This window comes from Cydia pomonella, chromosome 6, assembly GCF_033807575.1.
Source record: "Cydia pomonella isolate Wapato2018A chromosome 6, ilCydPomo1, whole genome shotgun sequence".
Classification (NCBI taxonomy): Eukaryota; Metazoa; Arthropoda; class Insecta; order Lepidoptera; family Tortricidae; genus Cydia; species Cydia pomonella.
In genome coordinates this window covers 2208223-2223671 of record NC_084708.1, presented here as the reverse complement: position 1 = coordinate 2223671, position 15449 = coordinate 2208223, and the positions used below count along the sequence as shown (strand labels likewise).

The window sequence follows — 15449 nt, the reverse complement described above, 5'->3', positions numbered from 1 at the left end:
GCGGCGCGCGAAAACGTACGTGTGTTGCGTAGTAAAGCGTACTAGCAACTGACTGGCTGTGTGCGCCGCGCCACTGTGGCGCGACTCGAACGCACCCCGCGCCCCAACCGCCCGCTCCCGGCGCCTAGCGCTCGGCGGCCTGTTGCTATGCGAACAATAAAGCGAAAATTGAAGTTTTTGAAAATTGAAAATTTTGAGTCGATATCGATCGGCGCGAATTTTCGGATACTCGGCGGCGGCGGCGCCGCATGCATGGCGGCGCGGCGCCCACTTCTACCCCAAACACAATTAGGTTGCGATGTTTTATCACCGAGTTCCTGTGGCCATCTCCTGTGTCCATCATCAGATTAGCTCGATGGTACCAAATATTGCATTGTCACACTATGCATATGAATGCAAATTGTCAGCTTCATCGGAAACCGGGAAGTGGGTCAAATGTGACTTACAAGATTTGACCCGTACAAACATAGTTACGTACCTATGTATCATGTATATACATTGCAAGTTAAATAAAAGCTTGTGAAAAGCGTAAATTAAACCTGATTTGTGAAGCCCGTTTGATACTTTTTCTATACAGTTGAATCATGTAGTAATAACACAATGTAGACTAGGTGTTTTGTACCCCTTATGTGATATTTTTGTTCTCTCGTATAACAAAATGTGCCACTCTTAATTCTTCTCTCGCTTAATTCAGTATTATTTCATCACGTCACACATATACAAATACAAAATACTAAAATAAACTAAAATAATGACTAATTAAAAAAGTTAAAAATGATTTAAAGTAATAAGTAAATACGAGTAACCTAATATGCGCCTATCACTGGATCGTACCCAGCTCAAAAGTACTCATAATTCAATATTCTTATAAATTCCAGAATGGAATTGGGTACTTTTCAAATGGTTCTAATTTATTACTTGTGTTGTTACAGACGCAGTGTCAGGACTGTCGACGCACGCGCATGGGAGCAACAGCGAGGTAAGCTATTATTATTATTATTTAGACTATTGAATAATAAAAATAAGTACAAATGGCGGACTTAATGCCTTAAGGCATTCTCTAGCAGTCAACCATAGGGCAAAACAGAAAGTTAGGCACTACATGTTTTATAATAACTTTTCATATATTAGTTTGATATATCGTCATTTTGAATAACATAATAAAAGCATACTAAGTACTGCCTAATCAACAACATACATAATGTTAATGTATGTATGTATGTAGTATAATGGTTATAGGGTATTTACACTTCGTGGCGTTTTCAATCAACTATTGTCATCTTCTTGGCTAAGCCCCTGGATAAGATTTAAGTTGTATCTACTCCTTGCATTGATACCAATACCGACTTAACCCCAATTGCTAGGGGTCGTCGTCGTCGGAAATTCGTTTCTTCTACAATAATAAAAAAAAAAATACCAAACTCATTTAGTCATTCAATTTTTTTTTGTCTAAAATTACATTTATTATACAAGCATAGAATATAATATAATAAATATATAATGCTCTCATATCATTTATATTTTGGAATTAGACCAAAACCGTCAAAAAACTTTCAAAGTCGCACACATCTACATCAATTCACTCATTCCAATTGCTGACCCATCTCATCCATCGCCAATTTCACATATAGAAAAGATCTAGATCACATACGTGCAACCTGTATCGTGGGACTATACTTACCTCAACTGACAACGATCCTAACTTTGTAGACGCTACATATGACTTAAAACCTTGTCGTTCTAAACTGGAACATGAGTGCTGGGAACCGCCTCTATTGTCTAGATCGTATGTCTTGTGAAACTTATTGCGTAAGGTCATTGCAAATGGAAATAAAGGAGTCGAATGGAATTGCTTTATTGTCTAAAATACGGGGAATATTTCTAGAACCGCAATGGATAAGTTGAAGAGAATTTGGAAGAACCGAAACGTCACAAACACCACGAAGGTTCGGCTTGTACGGGCCCTCGTTTTTCCCATTCTTAGAGGCCTGGACTATCCGAAAGACAGAGGAGAAGAAGATAGAAGCCCTAGAAATGTGGTGCTGGAGGAAAATGCTGGGGATATCCTGGACCGACTTTCGGACTAATGTCTCCATCCTTAAAGAACTCCGTATCAAGCAGCGCCTTTCAACTCTCGTAAAGACCCGCATACTCAGTTTTTTCGGTCACATCTCGAGGCGAAATAACGACTCCATAGAGCGTCTAGTGGTGCAGGGAAGAGCAAACGGAAAAAGACCGCGATAAAAGACCACCTATGCGATGGAGTGACCAAATCAAATCTGCCATGAACGCAGGGGTCCCCTGAACGCATTTGCCAGAATGGCCCCCGACCGCGAAAAATGGCGAGAAATCGTACGGCAATCAACATCTGCGCCTGATGTCAGCAGTTGACCACGACGCTCTGCAAAGAGTACAACGAAGAAGAAGAGACAAAGAAGAAGAAGAAGGGGAGCAGTCATCGCCGCCCATGGACAAGCAACATCAGAAGAGCCACTTACGCGTTGCCAACCTTTGAGAACCCTAAATATCTGCTTCTTGAAGATTCCCATGTCATATTGCAAGGGAAACACCTCAGAATTCATTCCACAACTTGCACGTTCTGAGCAAAAACGGACGGTTGGACCTTAACGGACGGTTACTGTTTACGGTTTAATTTGTAATGGTTAATAGTCAATTGCAATTAACGTTCGTCCAACACTGCTTACAAATATCTACTTCTCGATCGGTTTTTGCCCAGAACGTGCAAATGATCACATGACATGGAGTTCTTCAAGAAGCAGGTATTAAGGGTTTTTAAAGGTTGGCAACGCATAAGTGGCTTAACTGATGTTGCTTATGTCCATGGGTGGCGATGACTGCTTCCCATCATGTGGCTTGTCTGCTCGTTTGGTACCGATTACATAAAAAAATATGACGAAAGTGGGCGACCGTTCCTTTCCATACAAACGTAGTCTCCATTTTCCTCATTATTGACATTTTAAAAAATATATTGACACAATTTGAAGTATATCAACCACAGGCTATGCCCCTTCGTTTGATTTTCTTCGATTTTTAGGGTTCCGTAGTCAACTAGGAACCCTTATAGTTTCGCCATGTCCGTCTGTCTGTCTGTCTGTCTGTCTATCTGTCTGTCTGTCCGAGGCTTTGCTCCGTGGTCGTTAGTGCTAGAAAGCTGAAATTCGGCATGGATATATAAATCAATAAAGCTGAAATTCGGCATGGATATATAAATCAATAAAGCCGACAAAGTCGTACAATAAAATCTAAAAATTTAATTTTTTTGAGGGTACCTCCCCTACACGTAAAGTGGGGGTGAATTTATTTTTTTGCTTCAACCCTACAGTGTGGGGTATCGTTGGAAAGGTATTTCAAAACTAAAATCGTGGAAGTAGAGCTTAAGAAAGACATTAAATGAAAACTATAGCGGACATGATCAGTTTAGCTGTTTTTGAGTAATCGCAAAAAGTTTCCCCTTGATAGTAAAAAGACTTACTTTAATTAGGTACTGATTATGCAAATTTGCCTATTTGTTTAACTCGCGTGAAAGGTACCGTTTCATCCCTTGGTTAACAATTTACTATACTTTAAGCTCCAGTTTAGCTTATTGTGACGGAAGAGTAACTACGGAACCCTACACTGAGCGTGGCCCGACAAGCTCTTGGCCGATTTTTTAATATTTATACGAGTTCGATAGGTTACGTTGTTTTATCACAGAGTTCCCATGGCCACCTCCTGTCTCCATCATCAGATCAGCTTGACAGTACCATTATATTCCATTGTCACCCGGCTTACATATTTAGGTAGAGTTAGACCAAGCTAAGTTGGCCAAGCCTGTAAACGTCAAGTTTCATAGATGTTTAACGTTTAAAATATCACTTACACTGTCTGGGCTATCAAAATCAATGCCCACTTATCTTGGTCTAACTCTATGTGAAATTTCAGCTCAATTAAATAATAGGACGTGGGTCTAATTTGTGGTGGGACAACCCATCTTAAATCCGGCAACACACTTACAACCCCTCTGGTGTTGCAAATGTCCATGGGCGGCGGTAATTGCTTACCATCAGGTACTCGTTTGCCTCCAATAACATAAAAAAATTACAAACAAACAAACATTGCATGTTAAATTAAAGCTTGTAAAATTAAATAAACATAAACATGGTCACCATCAGATAAAAATGCTACAAAAATATTTTACCGTGATGTGTCAATCGATAGACTTGACAGGCAATAGGTATGTCAACAGATGGCAGATCCATTTCCGATCGTTTATTTTTGTAGCGGACTTATCGCCGGGAGCGATCTGTACCACTCAAGCATAGGATGATTGGAATAGTCGTGAATATATTGTGTGTGGTGCAAGTTATGGTAGGTTTGCTTTCATATTTTTTGTGGTATTTTTTTTAATTAGGAGCCTTAAGTTCACAGAAACCTTTCCCTTGTAAACCTTAGATTTTTATAACATGTTTTACATGTGCAACGTAAGTTTAAATCCCGATTATGAAGCAGCGTTACTGCTGCAGTCACTGTTCATTTCCCATTATTTTGAAAAAAAAAACTGAAAATCAATCGACAAAAAAATCTATACTTAAATAGGTATTATGATCGAATCTACTCACCAAATTACACGAGAATCGATTGAGAAATGCGACCTGTAGAGGAAAACATACGGACATATGAAAGAATTTTGCTCGGACCAAAACGGAGACCTTCGCTTGACTTGGTCGATGAGTGACGGAGTTGAAAGTTGCAGTTGCGACATCGATAGTGCATCGGCAGCATTGCATTTTTTCAAGGTGGCAAGACTCGTTTTCCGTGAGGTACAACGCGCAAGTAGTAATTCTGCCGCAGAAAAGTTGTTGAAATCGCACTCTGATTGTAAATTCTATCCATTAATTTTACACAATGCATATTGAATTTGAGTATTATATACACCCAAGGCCAAAATTATGGACACAAGCTTATATTTTAATAGAAAAGTGTGATTTTTTTAAGCGATGTAATATATACTACTAATTACAAACAAAATGGTAAATATAATAGAAGAGTTTAAAAGTAAATTACTCAAGTTGTGGTTATGATATTTGCCAGTTCAACATTTTTCAAAGCAATTAAAAGGGTATAATTATTTTACTTTTTCCTAATTTATTTTATTATGTTTTTGACAATATTTTAGGATGTTTTGATATTTAGCGAATATTTTTATCCTTTTGTGACAAACAGAAACATGAGATATTAAAGAAAACAACCTTGTTTGCATACTTTTGGCCTTGGGTGTATATTTTTTATTTATACACGTACGTTTTAAGTTTTATGGTTGATTTATTGAATGTTACGACGCAGTGCAGCTATTGTTCGATTTCTACTTATAAAGGAAAAGTATCGGGAACGGGACGCTAATTTTTAAACACTTCATTCTTAAGGTTTGTTTACTTAGCTTTAAATTCAACGATACACATAAAGATGTCTGAAGGTAATTAATAATGGGCGGCTGACGGATGCAAATTACGTCAAAATAATGTTGAACGATATACGTAATATGAATACGACTACAATCGATTTAAATAAAGACAACATAATTTCAAAAAAGTTATAGTGTTCTTGAAATAATTAATCATAATTTTTCTTTATTCGATATTTTCAGTCCATTCCTTTTACAGTTCACTATACACTTACACAGGGAAAATGACCTCTCTACATCTACAGATATAAGAGGTGCGTATTCGTAAAGTGATACTTCATCATTATTTGGAACTTACTGATATAATAACAAAAAATGCATATATTTTTATACATAAATATTACTCGAAACTTATTAAGTCATATCCATCTTATGCTTTCGTCACCATATTGCGTCCATCGGCCGCCCTTTGGTAATTAAGGCAACAATGCAGGTCACGTCCCCGATAAAGTAGATATTCTTGTGGCATGCCTCTAAATTAGAAACGCTATTCGCCCGTCCCTCGCACCACGGCCCGGTGCACGCGCCGCGGTAATCTGGTCCATCGATCCTCTTTAATTGATCACTCACACCTGTCCTGCCGCGCACATTACTCTGTAACCCTATCTCCCACCATATTTATAAGTTATAAGCTTGGTATCGGTGCACGCGACTAACTTGTACAGTATTTATCATAATATGGCCGATTATTAATTTACTGTTATTTTATTTTTCGTCTGATTTTGATAAAATTTGGTAAGTTTGAAAAGCTCCTTGTTCTGGGCGGAATAAATACGAAATCCCAAAATGAGAGAAAAATGTGTAATTTTCCGTTTATTACGAAAATACGATACTTTTCATAACTCAGAGGAAGTTTTTGTAGAACATGCAGTAAAAAAAAAATTGTTTATTTCGGACCATAATCCATAGAAATTGGTTACTAGCTTCTTAAAAATCTATGTTAGTCTTATGAATAAATATATATCTACAGGAAACTTAACCTAGTAGGTATTGGGTAAATACCGCTTACTTATACATGATGTTTTTTTATACTTCGCTGGTGGCAAACAAGCATACGACCCGCCTGATGGCAAGCAGTCTCTGTAGCCTATGTACGCCTGCAACTCCAGTGGAGTTACATGCGCGTTGCCGAGTCGTTGAGCTCTGGCAACCTTACTCACCGGCAAGATCACAACACTATGAGTAGAGTCTAGTGTTGTTTGGCTGCGGTTTCTGTAAGGTGTATATTTAGTCACCTGCAATAATTTAGGACGTGAATAGGTCATACTGAGCAATTTTTACTATGGGACGTATACCGAAAACATTAATAAAAAATTGTTTGTTTCATTTGGCTGGTCTTACGTTGACATTTTCTATGGGAGAGTCTATATTTTTTCTCGATAGAGGTTCTAGGCATCATATTTTTTAAACGTCATCGTGGGAGCCTGGGGTCCGCTTGGCAACTTGACAATGAAAGCGACTGCCATCGGACCTCCCAACCCAGAGGGCAAACTAGGCCTTATTTGGATTAGTCCGGTTTCTTCGATGTTTTAATTCACCGAAAAGCGACTGGTGAATATCAAACGATATTTCATATATATCTGCCGCTCTCGAATTGGACTTACTAGTCATTTACGTAAGTGCCGCAATGTTATGGGCGCTGTTTAAACCATCATTTAATTGATGTTAAAGGCCAATGATGATTTCATATATAAGTTCCGAAAAACGTACTCATTGGTACGAGCCGGGGTTTGAAACCGCTACCTCCGGATTGCAAGTCGCACGATCTTACCCAAAGAGTAAAGTTAGTATATATAGGTACTCGTACCGCTAGGCCACCAGCGCTTCATCTATACCATCGATGTCAACATGTCATCCAAAATTCATGTCGCGAAATTCTATGACAAAATTTTGAAATAGGAACTTATGTAGACCGATTAAAATCGACTCACGTACACTTTGGAAAGGGCTATTTGCTTTTAAAAGAGGCCAAATACTTCTTTACGAAACCTTTGGTCGTATTTGTAATACAATTTTATAGTAACTTAAGACGATTTAGTTTGAAGCATGATATTTGATGTAATTCAGTTTTATTGATTATATTAAACGTAGAGTGAAGTAACAATTTAATTACCTAATTAATTAAGAGTCAATATAAACCTAATTCAATTGAATAATGTTGAATTGGATGTTATATTAGATGTGTGGCAATTGTTGTGTTTATTGATATTGAGTTTTAAGGCCAGTCCAGACGGAATAAACAAATTGACAGATTTGATCAGAAAATAAATTGGCATCAATCTCCAATTTAATTAACAATTTCAGATTTATGGTGATATATGAAAGATCGGACGCCTGCGAAGGACAGCACGTGTTAGGGATGGACGAGGCCAGAGTACCCAAACGCCTTCTAGATGGCCGACCGGAGAGCCGCAGAGGTAAAAGCAGGCCCAAGCTTAGATGGTTGGACGGCGTATACCAAGATATCAGGACCTTAGGAGTGACAAGTTGGAGAAGGAAATCTACGAATAGATCGGACTGGAGAGTTACTTAATAATAAGACTCAATTTTCAAAAATCACTGAACAAATGTGTGTGTAAGTGTGAGGAGCTGAGGAGTACAGCCTACAGTTAAATTTATTGCTCGTGTTACAGGCTACACTCGGTATAACATGAGTTCCACATGATTATCCGCCTGATTTCCTGGGCTTAATAGTCGTCTCCAAACCTCCCCTTATAGCGACCCCATCAACGGTTCCGTCGTATCACTGTTCACTCTGACTACTGATATACGTTGGTCACAATCTTCCGGAGTAGTTGGTCTTACAGAAAACCGCAGCCAAATAACACTAGACCCTACTATAGTGCTGTGTGCCGGTGAGTAAGATTGCCAGAGCTCAACGAGAGGTGGGAGGGGGTTAGGGTCGGCAACGCGCATGTAACTCCTCTGGAGTTGCAGGCGTACATAGGTTACGGATACTGCTTACCATCAGGCGGGTCGTATGCTTGTTTGCCACCGACGTGTTATTTTAAAAAAAATCTACAAGAGAACATCATTATTCTAATAATACCATAAGAAAGTCCTTAAATTGATCCAAAAGCAAATATCACTCCCCATATATTTGTTCGTACACATGACACCTCCTTTTTAGGGTTCCGTGCCCAAAGGGTCAAACGGGACCCTATCAGTGAGACTTCGCTGTCCGTCCGTCCGTCTGTCACCAGGCTGTATCTCATGAACCGTGATAGCTAGACAGTTGAAATTTTCACAGATGATGTATTTCTGTTGCCGCTATAACTATAAATACTAAAAACAGAATAAAATAAATATTTAAGGGGGGCTCCCATACAACAAACATAATTTTTTTGGCGTTTTTATAAATAACAGTACGGAACCCTTCGTGCGCGAGTCCGACTCGCACTTGCCCGGTTTTTCTACCTTCGTTCGGGAATCTACCTTCTTATATTCACTTAAATCACAATAACCTAGAAGCGGTTATTTAACTGAAACGTGACTTCTAGCGCCATCTATAATAAGTTGGCAACTATTTGCCGGTTCGTGATTTTGCGACACTGGTGTAGCAAGTGCATGGGCTACGATAACTGTTTACAATCGTCTGCTGGTTTACCTATATCTTTTAAAAAACACATAGTGGTCCTATTTAGATTCTTCCTTGTCTTAAACAATTTTTATTGCATTGTTGTCATAATGACATGTACAATTAACAGGCATAAGTGCCTCACGAGCGGCCATTAGCTAACAATATGCCGATGCCAGATATCATTCCATTGTTCAAGAGCGCTGTCGGCGCCAAAAACGACGACGGACCACCGGCTAGCTGGGCTATACTGAACTTGACTATAATGTGGTTTAGCTGAGAATGTTGAGATAGCTCCTATTTTTTTTTATACTACGTCGGTGGCAAACAAGCATACAGGCCGCCTGATGGTAAGCAGTATCCGTAGCCTATGTACGCCTGCAACTCCAGAGGAGTTACATGCGTGTTGCCGACCCAAACCCCCTAGGGTCTAGTGTTATTTGGCTGCGATTTTCTGTAAGGTGGAGGTACTTCCCCAGTTGGGCTCTGCTCTAGATCTGGAATGACATCCGCTGTGTGTGTGTGCTGTGTGTGTGTGTGTGTGTGTGTCCTAGCGTTCTAACGCCCAAAGGCCTTTTAAAAGTGTTCGTGTCAGTTGTAATATCTAGAGATGTCAAGAATATTTTTTTTTTTTTTTATTCCGAAAAGGTAAGCATTTGACCACAATCTCACCTGATGGAAAGTGCCGATGTAGTCTAGGATGGAATATGCTTACCTAAAAGATGTCTATTCACTCTCGATTTAAAAAGGTCCAAGTTATAGTGGACTGGGAATAGATTTGCAGGAAGTGAATTCCACTCCTTAGCCGTACGCATGATAAAGCTGGATGCGTAGCGTTTAGTGCGAATCAGTGGTAAAGTAACGACGTAATAATAATAAGTAAGTTATAAGTAATATTCGCCAACTATTCGGTATAAGTTTAAATTAAATTTAGGACCCGGGTACGTCTTTGTAGCCGCCGTGCAGGTCAGGGTCTCGACGACTCAAATAAAACTTCGATTGATAATAAAGTGAAGTATAATCTTCCAAAAGGTACTGGTTTAGAAGGGTTCTTGCCAAAACGGTTCAATGGTAGAAAGTGGGTGTTGATACTATGGAGGATGATGAAAGAGTGATTTGCAATATTTGATCAGTTCAAAAGGTGGTATTAATTTAGGTGCCTTTAATTGGCCGCGTTAGAAAATATGTGGAGCGCTCCTATTGGTGCTTTTGAAAAGCCACCGAATACTAGCCGAGCCCGACGGCTGCGTTTAGCTACTGCATTGATTTTTATACAATAATAAGTCTTTAAACTACGTCCACAAGAGAGGTATGGGCATTGTGAATGTCATCTCGCTGTGTGTGGTAGGGCACAGCACAGAGGATCTCAATCCAGATCTAGAGCTGAGCCCAACTAGGAAAGTACCTCGACCTTACAGAAAACCGTAGCTAAATAACACTAGACCCTACTCATAGCGTTGTGTTCCTGCCGGTGAGTAAGGATGCCAGAGCTCAACGAGGGTCCGGAGTGTTAGGGTTGGCAACGCGCATGTAACTCCTCTGGAGTTGCAGGCGTACATATGCTACGGAGACTGCTTACCATCAGGCGGGCCGTATGCTTGTTTGCCACCGACGTAGTATAAAAAAAGTTTAAGTTACATATAAACTACCCAGCTTACATGCATATTATAGGAGCCTCGTCTACCAACAAACCATTCTGTCGTTTGGCAGAAGAATACCTAATGTAATTAGTTGTACGCATGATTCGAGAATAAACGTTTATTTATGTATTTATTTTTTCGGCGCAGTCGGCCATTTTGCCGAATATCTATTAAAGATAAAGATAAAATTCATTTATTGACAGAACTGTGTACATGTAGATGTTGTGGGTAAAATAAAGTCCAACAGCTTGCCCATTTCGGACGTACAATAATAAACTTACAACTAGTCAAATATACTAAAAGTAACAAAACATTAACACCAATAATATTTCAAAATAATTTTAACCATTTATACACATAAAATTTAATATTCATTTAGATTGTAGAAGCTTTTTATTAATAGCCATTTCTTGAGCTTATTTTTAAATGCGATGCCATTTTCCGACTTAATATATTCAGGTAAATGATTAAAAATCTTTATTCCGGAAACATAAGAGCTCTTGGTAAGTATAAAACTAGAAGATCTAACTGTACATACATCATATTTATATTGTGTTCGTATATTATTTTTAGGTCAATTTTTTTGGTAAAAATATCAGTTCGTTCCTTAACTAATACGCAAATTTCTAATATATAAATACACGTCAGAGTTAATTTTTTATAGTCTTTAAAAACGTCTCTTAGGGATTCCATATCTCTCAGCTTAAATATAATTCTGAGACATTTCTTTTGAAGAAGAAATGTTGATTCAACGTTTACCGAATTGCCCCAAAATATTATACCGTACGTCAAGTGGGGATAAACATTTCCATAATACGCCTTCATTGCGACATCGCTTGAAGTTATATGAGAAAGTATGGATAGTGCATAACTTGTTCTGGCTAGTTTTTTGTTTACAATTTCAATGTGATACTTCCAGTTTAAATTGCTATCTATTGTAATACCTAAAAAGTTTGTACTATTTACTTGTTCAATGCTTTTACCATTAACCTAACGCAAAGGGAAAATGTAAGTATAAAAATAACCGCAAACCACTTTGTTTTAAATATATTTACAATGTATTCTTGCGAAGTCGTTAAATACCTCGCACCATTGGGTTAAAGAGAAAAAAATAAATCATTTTGTAAGAGAGGTAGATACCCTAAAAAAATATATTTAGTTTTTATTTTACCATTATATCGCCATGCATGATATATGTATCCGTAATACCAAACTGCAGCTTTCACTAACGATCACGGAACAAAGCCGCAGACGGACAGATATTGCGAAACTATAAACTCCCAGTTGACTACGGAACCCTAAAAAGTAGTTTATTTATTTAATCGTATGGCATTCTATTGAGGGCAATCAGAGTGTAGCCTTGAGGTTGCTAAGCCAGGCAACTAAGTCAGGTGTCACGATGTTTAGGTCCTCAGGAGGCTCAGGATATGAGTGGAGTGGGCAGCGCTGGAAAATATGTTCGATGGTCTGCTCTTCCTCTCCGCATTCGCAAAGTGGGGAAGCCGTCCATCCCCATTTGTGTGTGGCTGAATTGCAGCGGCCATGTCCGGTTCTCAGCCTGTTCAGGCGGCACCAGATTTTCCGAGGAAGGTCGAACCCTTGTGGTTTTTTAGTCGGGTCGGATATATGGCTGTTCTGTATTGCCGAAGCAGACCAATCCGCTTTCCACCTATCCGAAATGTTAAAGCTGCTCAGACTCTCAGCTGCAGTACAGGGTGGATTCCGGGATTTTAATCGCCGAGGGGGTGGGCGGCAGAATTCCTCGTGGGCAGGCATTACGGGGTTATTCGTGATCTTCTCAGCCTCCCTCTTTAACGCCTGGAGTCGTCGGAGGTGAGGAGGCGCAATGTGACTCAATGCCGGCAGCCAGTGTACGGGTGTAGATCGGATAGTGCCAGAGATGCAACGCATGGTCTCGTTAAGCTTAACGTCCAATGTATGGGTATGTGCACTTTCAAGCCACACTGGTGCGCAGTATTCTGCTGCCGAGTACACAAGCGCGATGGCCGAGGTGCGTAGGCAATCAGCTGAGGCTCCCCAGCTCGTGCCGCGAAGTTTGTGGAGAAGATTGTTCCTCGTGGCGACCTTCTGTGAGAGTTTTGATAAGTGGTGTTTAAATGTCAGTGATCTATCCAAGGTGACACCTAAGTACTTGGGACAGGGGGTGTATTTAAGAGCTTCGCCATTCATATAAACAGCTGGCTGGTATCCGGCCAGCTGGTTAGTGAGATGGAAACAGGATACCTCAGTCTTGGACGTGCTTGGCATGAGTCTCCACGCTCTGAAATACGCGGCCAGGGCTCTTAAGTCCGATGTCAATGTTTGGGCTCCCGATTCGAAATCTTTGCTCTGGGTAATGAGTGCGATGTCGTCGGCATATATAAACCTGTCAGAGTCTGTGCGTGGAAGGTCAGAGATGTACAAATTATTGGTGCCAAGACTGAGCCCTGTGGCAGGCCGTTGTTAAGCTTGCGTTTTCGGCTCTTTTTGCTACCCAGGAAAACCTCGAAGACTCTTTCAGACAGCATATTGGAAATTAGGTTGACCACTTGTCTGCTAGGAATTACTGTCAGCATCTTGTGGATCAGCCCTTGCCTCCAAACGGTATCGTAGGCAGCTGTGAGGTCGATAAACACTGCACTAGACTTTAGGCGTTTTTGGAATCCGGCTTCTATGTGGTTAGTGAGTGACAAGACCTGGTCGACGCAGCTTCTGCCTTTTCGAAAACCAGCTTGCTCAGGTGGAATTACAGGCTCCACGAAAGGTTCTATCCGTGTTAAGAGAAGGCGTTCTAGCAGCTTGAGCGTACAGCTAAGAAGAGCAATAGGTCGGTAGCTTTCGGGAAGGTGTTCAGGTTTACCTGGTTTAAGCATTGCGACCACTTTTGCTAGTTTAAACTCCTTTGGCAGGATATTATTTTCTAGAACGTTTGAGAACATAGCTGTAAGCCAGTTAACCGCAAGAGGTCCCATATGCTTTAAAAACTCATTGAACATCCTGTCGGGGCCAGCAGCTTTATTATTCTTGAGTTGCTTGATGGCATTGATGGTTTCGTCTATGCTGAAAGGTCCAGCCAGCTCATGGTTTAGTGGTGAGTTCTTCTTGAGCGCTGTGAGTTCTTTCCGAATTTTCTTTGTGAAGACAACATCACGTTTTGCCCGCGTGAGCTCTACCATTCTGGATGCAATGGAATCTGGGTGGACACTCGGGCATACTGTGCCATTAGGCGCGTGCTTTCCGGTGAGACTGTTTAGCGTTCTCCAGGCCTTTCTGCTGGATCGCTTAAAATCCATGCCTTCCACCGCAGCTTCCCATTTAGCTTTACGACTCTCGTCTAGGGAAGCAAGTAGTTTGGCGCCAGTGGTGGGGAGGCCTGTGGTCTGGAACTCTTTGTAGAGGTCTTCGCTTGTAGGGCTCCATCCTGGTATGTATTCTTTCCTAAAACCCCTCGGTATGCTACTTTTTGCCGCCATGAAGGTGAGTTCGCTGAAAAAGCTGTAGTTGGAGGCTACTGGTTCCAAATTGGCTGAGGACAGATTCAGGTCCAAGTGTTCCTTAAATTTGTTCCAGTCCGCCCGAGCGAAATTCCATCTCGGTAGGGGCATCGAGTGTTTTAGAGGTATCTTTGCACCAATCTCCACGAATACGGGCCTGTGCTGGCTGTTGGGAAAATTCGACAATACTGAGCGGCTACAAGGGAGTGGGCGATCGAGGTGGTCCCTGGACACAAACACTAAATCAGGATTGTAGTCCTTTTTCCACCTAGCAGAATGAAAAGTGCCTTTATCCTTAGCGTCAAAGACCAAGTGCAAATTGTGTATGTAAAAAGTAGTGATATCAAATGTCAGTCACAACAAAATTGCAAATCATTGAACAAAACTACTATTTTTTTATTCGAATCGATTGCACGTTAAACTCATTCATAAAGAACGGGCAGCCAACGTACCAACCTACACTTGATTGCAATTTAATTGGTTCAATATTGGCCTCACACTTTCATCATGTACCGATTGCATATTATAGCATGGCCAATATTCATTGGTCTCTTCCTTATACTTGTTTCATTGATATTTGCTTCTAACTTTTCTGGATCGTTTCGTCCTTAAAGTTCAAGATATAATGGTTATTAAAATGCGTTTTGTCAAGTCTTGCATCGTCACTGATTCTTTTATCTCTGAGCGAAATTTATCTTTATTCATATGAGTTTAAGTTTACTTTTGAGTTGAAGTTTCTTTGTGTTGTTTTAATCGTTGGTGCAATGAGTAATCGATTTCTTTTATAAGGGAAATTACACTCGGGTTCGTTTTAATTATATTCTCAATTGTTGGTTTAAATGCTCGATGCGTATTGTGTGGTATAATACTGAAGATTACTTGCATTTTATACATACGTAACTCATAATTAAAGCTAATAGCAAAAGGTTATTTTTCCTAATCTTACAAGCGTATTCTAATTTTAATTACAGGAAATAAGAAAATTGACGCCCAGATCAAATTCGTATGGATCTGGGCGCCAATTTTCTTATTTCGAGCGCTCGATTTCATGTGGCTTCCTTCAATACTATCTCCACTGCTAAGCATTTAAATTCTACTAATAGAATTAAAAACGAGACCACTATATTCCCATTTTAAATCAGTCGTTAAAAAAATAGCATTTCGCCGTTTTCCACAGATTTTTCGGGTGACGAAATCGAATGCTCGAGATTCAAAAATCGGCTCCCTGGATTTACATATGGATTGGATCTGTCCGTGTCAATTTGAAATCTAGATCG

The 15449-nt window shown here is 40.0% G+C and overlaps 1 protein-coding gene across 3 annotated transcripts in view; it reads left to right on the top strand.

The window, feature by feature from the left end:
* The window catches only part of LOC133518612 (uncharacterized), a 254454-nt gene that overhangs the window by 98867 nt on the left and 140138 nt on the right, over positions 1-15449 (top strand). For all 3 annotated transcript variants that reach the window (XM_061852274.1, XM_061852276.1, XM_061852275.1), the window contains one exon: positions 933-979. The gene's annotated coding sequence lies outside the window, so the exon portion shown is untranslated. The remainder of the gene's footprint in view (positions 1-932; positions 980-15449) is intronic.